At 40.3% G+C, this 14429-nt stretch overlaps 1 protein-coding gene across 4 annotated transcripts in view; it reads right to left on the bottom strand.

The window, feature by feature from the left end:
* The window catches only part of CSDE1 (cold shock domain containing E1), a 41193-nt gene extending 35513 nt beyond the window's left edge, over positions 1–5680 (bottom strand). For all 4 annotated transcript variants that reach the window (XM_003481484.5, XM_005655415.4, XM_005655416.4 and 1 more), the window contains exon 1: positions 5632–5680. The gene's annotated coding sequence lies outside the window, so the exon portion shown is untranslated. The remainder of the gene's footprint in view (positions 1–5631) is intronic.
* Between the last annotated feature and the right edge of the window lie 8749 nt (positions 5681–14429).

Here is a 14429-nt window from a genome sequence, read left to right as displayed (position 1 = left end):
CACCTGGAGATTCTAATTTAATAGAGGAGTTGGGTCCCAGGCATTGGTATATTTTCTTTTCCCTCTTCCTGCGAGGTGTTTATTTATATTAACCATCCTTCAAGGTGTCTCTATTCTACCTTTCAATCTTTATCTGCTACTACTCTCCAGTTCTTCCAGAGAGATGCAACTTCCTCCTTGATTATATATATATATATATATATATGTTTTGCCTTTTAGGGCCACACCCACAGTATATGGAAGTTCCTAGGCCAGGGACAGAATCGGAGCTACAGCTGTTGGCTTACACCACAGCTCACAGCAGCGCAGGATCCTTAACCCACTAAAAGAGGCCAGGGATCGAACACACAACCTCATAGTTCCTGGTCTGATTCATTAACCACTGAGCCACGATGGAACTCCATCCTCCTCGATTCTTAAACACAACTCTTGGGAGATTTCTGAATTCCAGTCTTTCTGCATATGGGTCTTTCCAAAAGGAATATATTTCGTCATCTTTCATACAACGAAAAAAAAAAGCCTTTTTTGACCATCCCAGCACAGACTTATTACCTTAATTCCCAATATAGGAGGCATTAACTCCTATTGCCTGTATCATTCTTTTTGGTACCACATCATTTATGCACTTTGTTTCATATTTATGTATCTTTTTTCTTTAATTATATTTCAAATTTCTGAAAGGGAAATTCAGGTTTATTTCCTTATCATAGCCTCCTTTAGTGCCTAACCCAACCCAGTACTGCTAAACTTAAACCACAGCAGGAACTAATATAGCAAAACACTGTTAACCTATAATATACTAAAGACACAAACCAAGTTGGTATACAGTTCCACCAAATTTAGAAAACTTTGTTTTGGTTAACTGCATAAAGTCTAAATTATCTAATCAAGAAATAGATTCTTTTAAAAGGGACTCATTGGGCATTTTAATAAATTAGCTATCCATTCATGCCAAGATTATTAACATTCACAGGCGATGCTGACAAATTCTTTTACTTTAATCCTCTGAAGTTAAGTGTATCCTTTACATCCCCCAAAAGCTAGGCAATTCTTAAGTCACATAAAATATAGACTACTAATAAAAAAAACTAGGAACAACTTAAATGTGGGTCTGAGAGTCTCCCTGATTGCTAAGTAATCAACTCCTTTTCCCTTTTCTCTGTATGGGAACACTATTGCCATTAGCTAATTATCAACTACTAAGTCATGCTGTTTTAGGAGTTAAAGTTAATTCCTTTACTTGAACTAATAAACCCAAATAACCATGCCCTATTTCACCTGCTTTAAAAATGATCACCACCTGTTTTTTTGTCTTTTTAGGCCCACACCCTCAGCATATGGAGAGCCCCAGGCTAGGGGTCCAATTGGAGCTGTAGCTGCCGGCCTATGCCACAGCCACATCATATCTAAGCGAGACCTATGCCACAGCTCACGGCCACCCCGGATCCTTAACCCACTGAGTGAGGCCAGGGATCAAACCTAGGTCCTCATCGATGCTAGCCAAATTCGTTTCCACTGAGCCACAATGGGAACTCCCATCACCACTTGTTTTGTTATCTACTGTCTCCTCCAGTTTGCTGCTTTATCTCAAAGGGCTAGCAGAAGCCAGGCACACAGTAGGTGCTAAGTTAATACAGGCTGAATTAATACATTTATATGGCATTAATCCATCTAAAACATATCACATAATCCAGGTAATCATTTTGACAAATTATTCTCAAAAGTCTGTACAGCATTCACTTGGGAAGAATGTTAATGAAATGCTAATAAGCCAGTCTATGAAAGCCTCTCCCCCCAACCCACTTTCTTCAAAGAATACTTTCTTACTTTGAGAAGAGCAAAGACCCCAAAAGGCAGTACAGGACTGAAAAAAATCTCTATTGTTGATTCATATTAATAATATTCATTCTTGCCTTAACTCCCTAGTTCATATTTCTTGATGCATTAACTCCACACAAGTTGAAGTGTATCACATTTTCCCCTAATCTGGATAAATGAAGTGCCAAACAGGTTTTGATTTGGTATCCAAGGAAAATGATAAAGTTTAGATAATTAGCCACTTCAAAATAATTTAAGTCATCACTGTGTTGAGGGGAAATAAAAGAAAATCAAATTGCTGCAACCATCTTTTTGTACATGTTTACTTTAGTAATAACAATTACGCCAAGTTGTTAGTTACTAAGATATTTCAAATTATATACCCATCAGCACTAAAGGATTTTACATATACTAATACTTTAAAATAGGAAAAATGCCAATGTGGGAAGAAGTTGAAGAAAGACACAAAAAAATCAGAGAATAGTGTAGACCAACACTGTCCAAAAGAAATACAGTGCAAGCCACACATGTAATATAAAATCTTCTAGCAATCATATTAACGTGAAAAGAAACAGGTGAAACTAATTTTACTTATGTCTCTTATTTAACCAAATAAATCCAAAATATCATCACTTCCCACAGGTAATTGACATTTTAAAAACATTCGTTGAGGAGTTTCTGCTCTGGCACAGTGGGTTAAGAACCTGACTGCAGCTGCTTGGGTTGCCATGGAAGCATGGGTTCGATCCACCACCCAGCAGTGGGTTAAAAGATCCAGCACTGCTGCAGCTGCAGCTAGACCACGAGAGAGGCCATTTAAAAAAAACAAAACAAAAAACAAAAAACAAAAACCCTAAACCCATAATAACAAAAAACATTCTTTGAAATCCAACGCTTATTTTATAACACAGCACAATGAACACAGTTCACATGCACAAAGGCCACACATGGCTAGTGACTACCACACTGATCAGAGCAGGTGTAAAATGATGAGGGGGAAAAAGGCATAAGCATGCCCAACAAAAGAAAAGTAAATATAAGGTCCCTGGGTGAAGACTTTCACTAATAGGAGGAGGCAGTACCTAGCAAATGTGACCATAGCAGAAGTTTGTACTTATTAAATCTGAGAAGCAGAAGTGCAAATAACTGACTGGTTATATACTGACTGTAACTGAAAACCAATGGAACTAGCAGGTTCAATGTGAATAAACTGCTGAAAAATTTATTTTCAACTATAATGTTTTACCTCAGCATAAAAGAACATATTAGAATGCTCACAAAATAATCATTCAATACACTATACTTAAAATACCCCAAACAGAAAATGTCACACAATGGAAATATCTAACAATTCCTCAGGCTTGGTAGTATGAACTGAAAAAGTTTTCATTTTTCTTTTTAACTAGATGTTCACACATGCAAGTGGAAAACATTTTAATACCGAGACAAAGGAATTTTAAGAAATCCTGATTTGGCACAAGAATTTAAAAGCAATAAATGATGGGAATCAAAACAAGCCACTCCCACCACAGCAGTTTCATCACTGAAGACATTCTAGCTATTTGGTCTTAAAAAACAGTTATAGTTCTTCTAGTTTAATCATTATGAAAAATCGTACAAATTTTACAGCTCTCTATAAGACAGTCTGGGTCAAAGATATCAAAGCAGTTTCCTCTTCGTTTTCTGAAAAGTCTAAACTAAGAAAATCAATGCCCTGTGTTTATTTAAAAAGATCTCAAGATTTTCATTTTGTAGTACAGTCCTCATATTCAACGCCTTAAAAATCTATCCACATTGCATTTCCATGTTTAAACTTCCTTGTCAAAGGTATAGTTCTCACAATAATGTGAATGAATTTAATGCTACTGAACCATACACTTTTTTTAAAGTGGTTAAAATGCTATATATATGTATATCTTACCACAACTAAAAAAAAAATTCTTTAAATGTTGTACAGCCCTGCAATGTCTGTCTTTAGATGAAAGGAGGGGAAAACAGGAATGGGATAAAGCAGGACTACATGTTAGCTTTCACATTCTCATTTTTGATTTGCTAGGAATTTACCAGAATTTAACTATACTCTGAAGATCATACTTATTAAGTCAGAACTTATTTACAAAAAAAGAAAACCTATCTTCTGTGCCTCAAATACTTTACTTTTCAACTCAGCTGCTATAAATACTCATCTCAAGAGTAAACATCCAGAGCAGCTGCAAAATCACTCAAACCACTACCATCTTTTATTTCGGGCCTATGGCTAAAAGGAAAAAAGAAGAAACATGGCTGAAAATTTATCAAGATTTTATGACTCCACCCCTTTACCTACACCAACAATAAATACACAATATTGATTAGTACTAAAAGGACACCAAATTATTTTATTTCCCCTCAATATAGTATTGAAAATGCTTCAAACTAAAAATGAAAATTACTCAGCGTTTTGATATGGAATAACTTATATTAGTGGCTATAATTTGGTACTTACATTTTATTGATTTGAAGCTCTGGCCAAGAGCTAGCTGCCAGTTCGAACCATTCTGGTAAAAAGCTAAGTCCTTCAGATTTAAATATTTAACTATCACAGTGCCTTTGGGCGTTCTCCATCCCTCTCCACGCTGTCCCTCAACTGTTTAAAAAGAGGACCACATTATTCTGCTCTTTTAGGTGCAAAACAAGGAAATCAATCGCACAATGTTCAGATTTTTTATTTGCAGTCTGAGATCTGTTTTAGAGAGCATACCCTGCCTCACTTGAGAGTCAAGCAAGAGAGGAGCCATCTGAATGTTTCTAAAGGAAAACCTTAAAGCAAAAACACCCGTGGCACTAAGATTTTGGACTGATGAAACATCGGGGGTTAAAAACCTCCAAAGTGTCTCTGACCAGGGCTCTAGAAAAAACTAACTCTACTTAGAATGATGAAGCCAAGCCGATCTTTGCACAATGTGGGCCAGGCTCCTGCACCATAAGAACAAGAGAAGGTGGTAAGAACTCCATTGACCTCTCACAGAGTTCGCCCCAACCCCAAGGACAGGGGGTGAGAGCCATGTGCCTAAGGGGTTGGTTCCTTTTCTTAAGAACCTAAGGGAGGCTTAGGTGGGTGTTGAGACCCAAGACAGACAGCTCTAGGTGAATGGAAAGAAGGATGACAATTTGGCCGCGCTACAGTGCCAGATGTGGCCGAGGAAAGGGGGTGTCTCTAAGCACTTAGGTGGAGTGAGGTCTCAGTCCGTACACAAAGGAGGCGCCACTACCGCAATGCGCTCTGGTACTCGTAGTCAGATGCCCAAGCCAGAAGGTGGCAAGAAACTATGGGGTCCAGAGTCAGAGCAGGCCCCTCTCCTCAGCCTCCGGCTCTTCCAGCATCACACAAAGGACCGCGCCACCACCCCCTCACCCCGCCCGCCGGGACTTGTAGTTCCCGTTCCCCTATCAAACCACAGAGAAGGACTAAGCCAGACTACAACTCCCAGCAGCCTCCGCGCCCGAGCCCCGCACCCCTGCCTCCATCTTGGCTGCGGTCGGAGCCTCCATTTTCGCTCCCTCCCCCCACTTTAGTCACCACCACTGCTACCACACGCGGCCGTCGGGCCTCGATTCTTCTCTTCGACTCTGCAACTTAACGTGAGGCCTAGACAGCCGAACTAGGAGGGAATGGAAAAGCCTGAGGTAGGGACTCAGGCTGAGTTCTTTCCTACCCGGAGCTCTAGGAGTGCCCAATCTAACTCTGAAGTCTCTCCCGTTCGTCTCGGTCTTCACATCTGCCTTTAGCCCGGGTCCTTGCTGCCCCCAATTAGACCCTGAGGTCGTACTTACCCCAACAGCTCAGCGCCCCCTCTCCAGCGCCGCCATAAGCAGCACGGCCCGGTACGTAGGAATAAATCTCGCTTCTCTCGCGAGAGTTGCGGGCTCCGAGCGCGTGCACAGGAAGGGGGGGGTGGAGCGTATCCCTAACACGCCTGCGCACGAAGGAAGAGTGACGCCAGCTTGTACCCTGCATTTAACCACAACCAAGATGGTGTCTGCGTTCCCTAAGATTCCCTACCCCGTGAGCTGCGGGAAACAACCTCAGTGTTTGCTGACTCCGCTGGGACGCAAGGGGCGGGGCGGCGGGTGACTTTTGGCCTCTCTTAGATTTGCACACCTGAGTATGCTTCAGGCAGAGAGACCTGGGTAAAACAGCCGCGAGGGCGAATAGCTTGGAGGGCATATCAGGAATGTCATATAAAAGATTTCTCTTTTCCGAGAGATAATCCCGAAGCTCCCAAACTCCAGTTTCTTTTTATGTACAGTGTAAGCTTTCTCTCATCTGCTGCTTTAGACTGGAGTTTTCATTAGTATAGAGTTGGTTTTTAGCAAAGTGATTTGGATGCCTTAAGTGAAAAATTTGTCTCCCACAAACTGTATTGTGTGCAACAGACGGACAAGAGGGAGCAGGGTAGCATAATCATTAAAAAACTCCTTCGGAGATCCCGTCGTGGTGCAGTGGTTAACGAATCCGACTAGGAACCATGAGGTTGTGGGTTCGATCCCTGCCCTTGCTCAGTGGGTTAACGATCTGGTGTTGCCGTGAGCTGCGGTGTAGGTTGCAGACGCAGCTCGGATCCCGCGTTGCTGTGGCTCTGGTATAGGCTGGCAGCTACAGCTCCGATTGGACCCCTAGCCTGGGAACCTCCATATGCCGCGGGAGCGGCCCAAGAAATGGCAAAAAGACAAAAAAGACAAAAAACAAACAAACAAACAAAAAAAACCCCAAAACTCCTTCAACTGACCTTTCAAGTTACCAGAAGATGTTATTAGTGTGTCAGGTAATCAAAGAGACTGAATCAGTAACCAAAAGGTTGAAATCAGGGCAAATGGATGATTCATCCAAGGGAGAAAGAGGAAAGGAAGAAAATGGTTAATTCTGTCCACAGAAAAGTTCAATGAATTATCCCTTGACAAGCTTTAGAGCAGTTCCCTCTGGTGAGAGGAATGCTTTTCACGTATTCTGTGGCTCTCTTACTTGACAGTGTTGGATCAAAAATGACCAGTTACTCTTCTGAGAACTCTCCCACCCATTTTATTTTCTCTTTGAACATATATTTGTCTGGCATCTCCTAAGTGACATCGCTGGAATGCATACAGTAGTAACAACAAACGGATATGGTTCTGTCCTCAAAGAATTTGTAGTCTAGCACCATTCAATAATAAAACAAAATCTAAACATACGCATTGAAATAAGTGCAGGGAAGGACAGCGTATAACCTCCAATTCTGAGCAAATCATCTTGAATTATAAGAGGAAGCAATATCCTACTTCTGATGTTCAAAGATTTTTCTCTTTGCCTCTGTTGTTATTGGTCTAATCTCATTAAAGAGCAGCCTCTTTATTGCCTTCCCACGCTTTCCCAGGAACACATATTTGCTTCACTTTCAGTGCTTTCACAGCTCATTCTACTATAATTATTTATACTAGCTAGTGATACTTTAGAACAGGACTTGTGACATTCATCGTTGCATCACTGGTTCCTGACAACACCTGGCATAGACAGCTCTCAAAAGCTTGTTGAATGAATAGGACTGGACAACAGTGTAAGTTGTTTTTAGAAAGTGGAATGTTCAGTTGGGAAGTACAGAATATAAATATATCAAACTAGCTCTTCTTTTTTTTTCCTTCTGATCTCTCTGCAGCAATAGATCTAGTTTGGATATTCTAACCTAGTGTTACAGAGAAACTGTCCTGGGCTCTTGCACTAGAAACAAAGTCATGTGAAGCTGAGCTAAAAGTAGAATTAGGTCTAAGAGCACACATTCTCAAATATCACAGCAAAGGAAAATGTAAAAAATAATAGTATCACTACATTCTATAAAAACAATTCATATGAATAAGAATAAAGTCTCAATTTCTACCATCTAACTATAGCTTCTAAAGACCTTCTTAAATTATATAACTATTTCATCATTCTCCTTTTATCTCAATTGCCTTTATTCCTCCCTGATCCATAATTAGTATCAATTTACATTTAACATGAAATGCAAGTATGTATAAACCCAGAAGCACATATTTAAGTTCCAATAAAGTAAGACTAATTTTATTTAAATCACTAGCTTAAATGATTTATTCATTCTACAATTGCCACTCATAGAGGTAGGTTTCATTTTTAGAAGATCACATTTTTAAGGCAACAATATTTTTTCAGATTAATGTTGAAGTAAAAAAAAAAAACAACAACAACACAACCCAGGGGAAGTTCCTGTTGTGGCTCAGAAGTAATGAACTTGACGAGTATCCATGAGGACTCAGGTTTGACCTGTGGCCCTGCTCAGTGGGTTAAGGATCCGGTGTTGCCATGAGCTGTGGTGTAGGTTGCAGACACACAGACATAGACACAGCTGGGGCTGTGGCATGGGCAGGCAGCTGGAGCTCTGATTCAAACCCTAGCCTGGGAACTTCCAAAACCCCAAAATGTAGTTATCTTTTTATTTTATTTTTTAAACTGAAGTTAATAAAAGCAGAAACTTCTTAAGTTACTTGGGAAACCATTTCCTATACAACAGGGTAGTTATCGATTTGGAGAAGATATTTAGTTTTTTAAGGAATAATCACCAGAATTTTAAAATTGCATGCATTATTTTTGGTTATTTATCATACAAATTTTTCTGAGAATCTTAAATAGATAATGAGATTGATTATGGGTTTTTTTTTTCCCTCTACAATTATCAATTTGTAATTGATATTCTCTGGAGTCTTTTTGAGACACAAAAGTAAGCATCCTTGGAGTTCCTGTCATGCCTCAGTGGTTAACGAATCTGACTAGGAACCATGAGGTTTCGGGTTCGATCCCTGGCCTTGTGCTGTGGTGTAGGTCACAGACCCCGCTCAGATCCCTCGTTGCTATGGCTCTGGCATAGGCAGGTGGCTACAGCTCCTATTAGACCCCTAGCCTGGGAACCTCCATATGCCTCGGGTGCGGCCCTAGAAAAGACAAAAAACAACAAAAAAAAGTAAGCATCCTTTACACATTTATGAGGTTTTCTTGAGCAGTGATGGATGAGATTTTTGTGAGTTCTCTGTGAAATGAGAAAAATTAGATAATGTAGAGATTTTTTTTTTAAAGTTAAATTGATTCAAGATTTATGGGCTGTTTTTATTCTGACTAGTGAAGTTAAGAGGAACATCTATTATACAATTATGGGAATATTGGATTCAAGATTTCAAAGTGGGAAGTTCCTGTTGTGGCTCAGTGGTTTGAGAGGCCAACTGGTGTCCATGAAGATGCGGCTTCAATCCTTAGCCTCACTCTGTGGGTTAGGGATCCGATGTTTTGGTGAACCTCGGTGTAGGTCACAGATGTGGCTCAGAACCCGAGTTGCTGTGGCTGTGGCGTGAGCCTGCAGCTGTAGTTCCAATTCCACTCCTAGCTTGGGAACTTCCATATATCACAGGAAGTGTGTGGCCCTAAAAAGCAAAAAAAAAAAAAAAAGAAAAAAGAAAAAGAAAATTTGAGAATGGGAAAACACAATTTGGAGCAAAAACTTTTATAGGGAATAATAACTTGCCAGAGTTCCTGCTGTGGAGCAGTGGGTTAAGGATCTGGCATTGCCTAGTTGCCACAGCTGTGGCATAGGTGAACAATTGTGGCTTAGATTGGATCCCTGGCCTAGGAACTTCCATATGCCATAAAAAAATTGAAAATTAAAAAAATAATTACTTCCAAAAGAATGTAAATATGATTTTTTGGGGCCACACCTACAACATGCAGAAGTTCCTGGGCCAGGGATCAAGCCCAGGCCACAGCTATAACCAGAGCCACAGCAATGACATAGGCTCCTTAACCCACTGAGCTGTCAGGGAACTCCTATAAATAAGATTTAATCCTAGAACCCTACAACCCAAAACTTGTTATTTGTTAATAAGCCCCCAAACAGTTAAACTGATTGTTTAAATGAGAGTAATATATAAAATAACAATTATGCAATAAAATATTAGAATTTAAATAAGAATAAGGCAAAAACTTTAACATGTCGACATTGCATTAATGGAAGAATGTGGACATGCTAAGCTGCCACAGTAAAAGTAATCACCACATACAGTAGAAAACTGACAGAACACTGTAAACCAACTCTATTGGAAAAAGTAAACATCATGAAAAAGAAAAGAAAAAAAAGTAATTACCATAACATTTTAGCTCAGGAAATCAGCCAGAAGGAAGTATGGAGCAAAAGCCTATTTTAGGAGTTCTTGCTGTGGTGCAGCAGGTTAGGATCCAGTGTTGTCACAGCTGTGGCATAGGCCTCACCTGGGATGCAGATTCAATTCCTGGCCTAGGAACTTCCATATGCCTTGGGTGTGGCCAAAAAAAAGAAGAGGAAGAAAAAGGAGGAAAAAAACTATTTTAAATTTAATTAAAAATAAAAACCTCCTGGAGTTCCCGTCGTGGCGCAGTGGTTATCGAATCCGACTAGGAACCATGAGGTTGCGGGTTCGATCCCTGCCCTTGCTCAGTGGGTTAACGATCCAGCGTTGCCGTGAGCTGTGGTGTAGGTTGCAGACGAGGCTCGGGTCCTGCCTTGCTGTGGCTCTGGCGTAGGCCGGTGGCTACAGCTCCGATTCAACTCCTAGCCTGGGAACCTCCATATGCCGTGGGAGCGGCCCAAGAAATAGCAAAAAGACAATAAATAAATAAATAAAAACCTCCTGCTGTGTAGCACTGGGAACTATGTCTAGTCACTTACATGATAATGTGAGAAAGAATGTATACATGTATGTGTAACTGGGTCACCATGCTATACAGCAGAAAACTGACAGGACACTGTAAACCAGCTATAATGGAAAAAAATAAAAATCATTATAGAAAAAATAAAAAAATAAAATTTGGTTAAGCCTTTCATTAAAAAATTAGATTCTACTAGAAAATAAACTCTACTGAGGTAAAACAAAAAACAAACAAAAAAACAACAACCAACTGCACTTAGAATAAATCCAGGAGTTCCTGTCGTGGCGCAGTGGTTAACAAATCCGACTAGGAACCATGAGGTTGTGGGTTCGGTCCCTTCCCTTGCTCAGTGGGTTAACGATCCAGCGTTGCCGTGAGCTGTGGTGTAGGTTGCAGACGCGGCTCGGATCCCGCGTTGCTGTGGCTCTGGCGTAGGCTGGTGGCTACAGCTCCGATTCAACCCCTAGCCTGGGAACCTGCATATGCCGCGGGAGCGGCCCAAGAAAATGGCAAAAAGACAAAAAAAAAATAATAATAATAATAAAATAAAAAAAAGAAAAAAAAAAGAATAAATCCAAACTCTTTTACCATGACTTACAAGGCCCTAAGTGACCTAGTTCCCACTAAGTCTCTAACCCCTGGTTAACTGTGACTCATTTCCACTGCCATTTTAGTTCCTCTAACATTGCAAATTTGTTCTACTTCAGAATACATGCCTTTACTCTTGCCTCTGCTTGGAATGTCTCTTTCCCCAAATCATCACATAGTAGGCACTCTCTCATCATTCACGTTTCAGCCCAAATGATACTGTCTCACAATGATCTTTTCTAAAGTAAAAGTACCCCCGTTGCCATTACTCTCCATGATAACGTTAGCTCGTTTTATTGTCTTTATAACACTTATTGCTATCCAAAATTAACACATTTATGAATTTAATTGTTTGTTGCCCTGCTTCCTGAACAGTAACAAAAGATTCAGTTCTCTGGTTCATCATTGTATCCCCTAAACCTAGAATGGTGGCTGATAAAACAGTAAATACTTAATACATAGTCACTGAATGAATGACTTAATTAAATACTTAATTAAATCTAAGGCAGTATTGATTGTGTGATACATCATATTTATGCACCAGCAGGAAGAAAATATGTTTCACTGTGACATAAGACTTTTATTACTTAAAATTTTAATTTATATTTATTAAAAGAGCTCTTTTAAACTAATTTAGACCTGTCTTTGGGGGTTTGTTTTTTGTTTTTGTTTTTGGCTGCAGCATGCAGTGGCTTGATGTGGGACCTCAGTTCTCAGACCAAGGACAACTTGGGATACAGTGGTGAAATCACCGAATTCTAACTGCTAGACCACCAGGGATCTCTCTAGACCTAGTTTTTTGGTTTTGTTTTGTTTTTCATGTGTTACTCTTCTGTATATATAAAGTAAAAAAAAAAAAAATAAGCAAATTGGTTAAGATATTCCTAAAACTTCTTTACAAAGTCCAATCCTTCTGAATCTCCTTTTGTTAATAAGTTTGAACTTTTTTTTTTTTTTTTTTTTGCTTTTTAGGACTGCACCTGCATATGGAGGTTCCCAGGCCGGGGGTTGAATCCGAGCTGCAGCTTCCGGCCTACGCCACAGCCACAGCAATGCTGGATCCGGTCTGCATCTGTGACCTACACTGTAGCTTGAATACCAAATCATTAACCCATTGATCGAGGTCAGGGATCAAACCCGCATCCTTATGGATACCAGTTGGGTTGGAAACCCGCTGATCTACAATGGAAACTCCTGGACTTTTTTTTTTTTTTTTTTTGTCTTTTTAGAGCCGAAACTGTGGCATATGGAGGTTTCCAGGCTAGGGGACGAATCAGAACTACAGCCACAGGAACACAGGATCTGAGCCACATCTGCAGCAACCTACACCACAGCTCATGGCAATGCTGGATCCTTTTTTTTTTTTTTTTTTTTTGGGGGGGAGTCTTTTTGTCTCTTCTAGGGCCGCACCCGTGGCATATGGAGGTTCCCAGGCTAGGGGTCTAATCAGAGCTGTAGCCACCGGCCTATGCCAGAGCCACAGCAACGTGGGATCTGAGCTGCGTCTTCAACCTACACCACAGCTCATGGCAACACCAGATCCTTAAGCTACTGAGTGAGGCCAGGGATCAAACCTGAAAGCTCATGGTTCCTAGTCGGATTTGTTAACCACTTTAGCCACAACAGCAATGCTGGATCCTTAAGCCACTGAGCAAGGTCAGGGATCGAACATGCATCCTTGTGGATGCTAGTCAGATTCATTTCTTCTGAGCCACGGTGGGACCTCCTGAACATATTTTTTTAAATGCCATACATCAAGAGGCAGCATAAAATAATTTAAAAAATAAACAAATTAGGAGACTACATATTTGTAATATATAAAAGTAACAATGTATTAGTATCATGAATATATAGTAAATTAGTACAAATCAATTAAAAAGAAAAAAATCAAAAAAAGGAAAATGGAGGAAAGACTTGAAAGTCTATATTTTTATTATTATTATTATTTTATGCCCAAACCTGTGGCATATGTTGATTACTGGGCCAGGGGTCAAATCAGAGCTGCAGCTGCTGGCCTATTTGCCACAGCCATAGCAATGCCAGATTCGAGCCAAGTCTGTGAGCTACACCACAGCTCATAGCAACGCTGCATCCTTTAACCCACTGAGGAAGGCCAGGGATCAAACATGCATCCTCATGGATACTAGTCGGGTTCTTAAACCACTGATCACAATGGGAACTCCGAATGTCTATAGTTTTAAAAAGCCCTGTGCAGGAAAACAAACATTTGAAATTATGCTCAGCCTTGTTAGTAATCAGGGCAATGCTTATTGTTTTGAGATTATTTTATTTTTTGGCCATGCCTGTGGCATATGGAAGTTCCTAGGGGCAAGGATCAAACCTGTGGCACAGTAGTGGCCCAAGCTGCTGCAGTGACAATGCTGGATCCTTAACCTGCTGTGCCACAAGAGAATTCCTGTGTTTTGACATGCTTTTAGACTTAGAAAACAATTAGAACCGTAGTACGGAAAATTCCCATAGGCTCTTATGTTAATCTTACCTCAACAGAATAATCTTCAAAACCAGGAAATTAACCTTGCCACATAATATTAACTACAAAATTAATTGGGGTTTTACAGTTTTTTTCTCTGCTATCCATTTTCTCTCCCAAAATCAAATCCAGGAGTTCCCGTCGTGGCGCAGTGGTTAACGAATCTGACTAGGAACCATGAGGTTGCGGGTTCAGTCCCTGCCCTTGCTCAGTGGGTTGACGATCCGGCGTTGCCGTGAGCTGTGGTGTAGGTTGCAGACGCGGCTCGGATCCCGCGTTGCTGTGGCTCTGGCGTAGGCTGGTGGCTACAGCTCCGATTCGACCCCTAGCCTGGGAACCTCCATATGCTGCAGGGGCGGCCCAAGAAATAGCAAAAAGACAAAAAAAAAAAAAAAAAAAAAAAAAAAAAAGACAAAATCAAATCCAGGCTCCTATCCTACATTTAATATTATGTCTCCTTAGTCTCCTCCATTCCATGGCAGTTCCTCAGATTTTTCTTGTCTTTTGTGACCTACCTGCTTATGGTCAGTTAGTTTGTAAATAGTCCTTAGTTTGGTTTTATTTGCTGTCTCCCTTGATTAGACTGAGATTATTATGCATTATTTGGAAGAATGCCACAGAGATGATATATCCTTCTTATTGCATCATATCAGGGATTATATGATGCTGAAAAGTATTACTAGAGGATGTTTACCCAACCAATTGGTCAAAGTGTGTCTGCTAGGATTCTTCATAGTAAAATCACTATTTCTCCCTTTATAATAACTAAATATTGTGAGGGAGATACTTTGAGACCATACTTGATTGAATAGTGTCCTCTCAAAATTCACATCTATC

The sequence above is a fragment of the Sus scrofa genome, chromosome 4, assembly GCF_054392235.1.
Source record: "Sus scrofa isolate SSC_HxYL_T2T_F1_AM1 chromosome 4, Sscrofa_HxYL_maternal_Yorkshire_Landrace_v2.0, whole genome shotgun sequence".
Classification (NCBI taxonomy): domain Eukaryota; kingdom Metazoa; phylum Chordata; class Mammalia; order Artiodactyla; family Suidae; genus Sus; species Sus scrofa.
The sequence above is the reverse complement of the archived record's forward strand: the minus strand, read 5'-3'. Positions and strand labels throughout refer to the sequence as shown.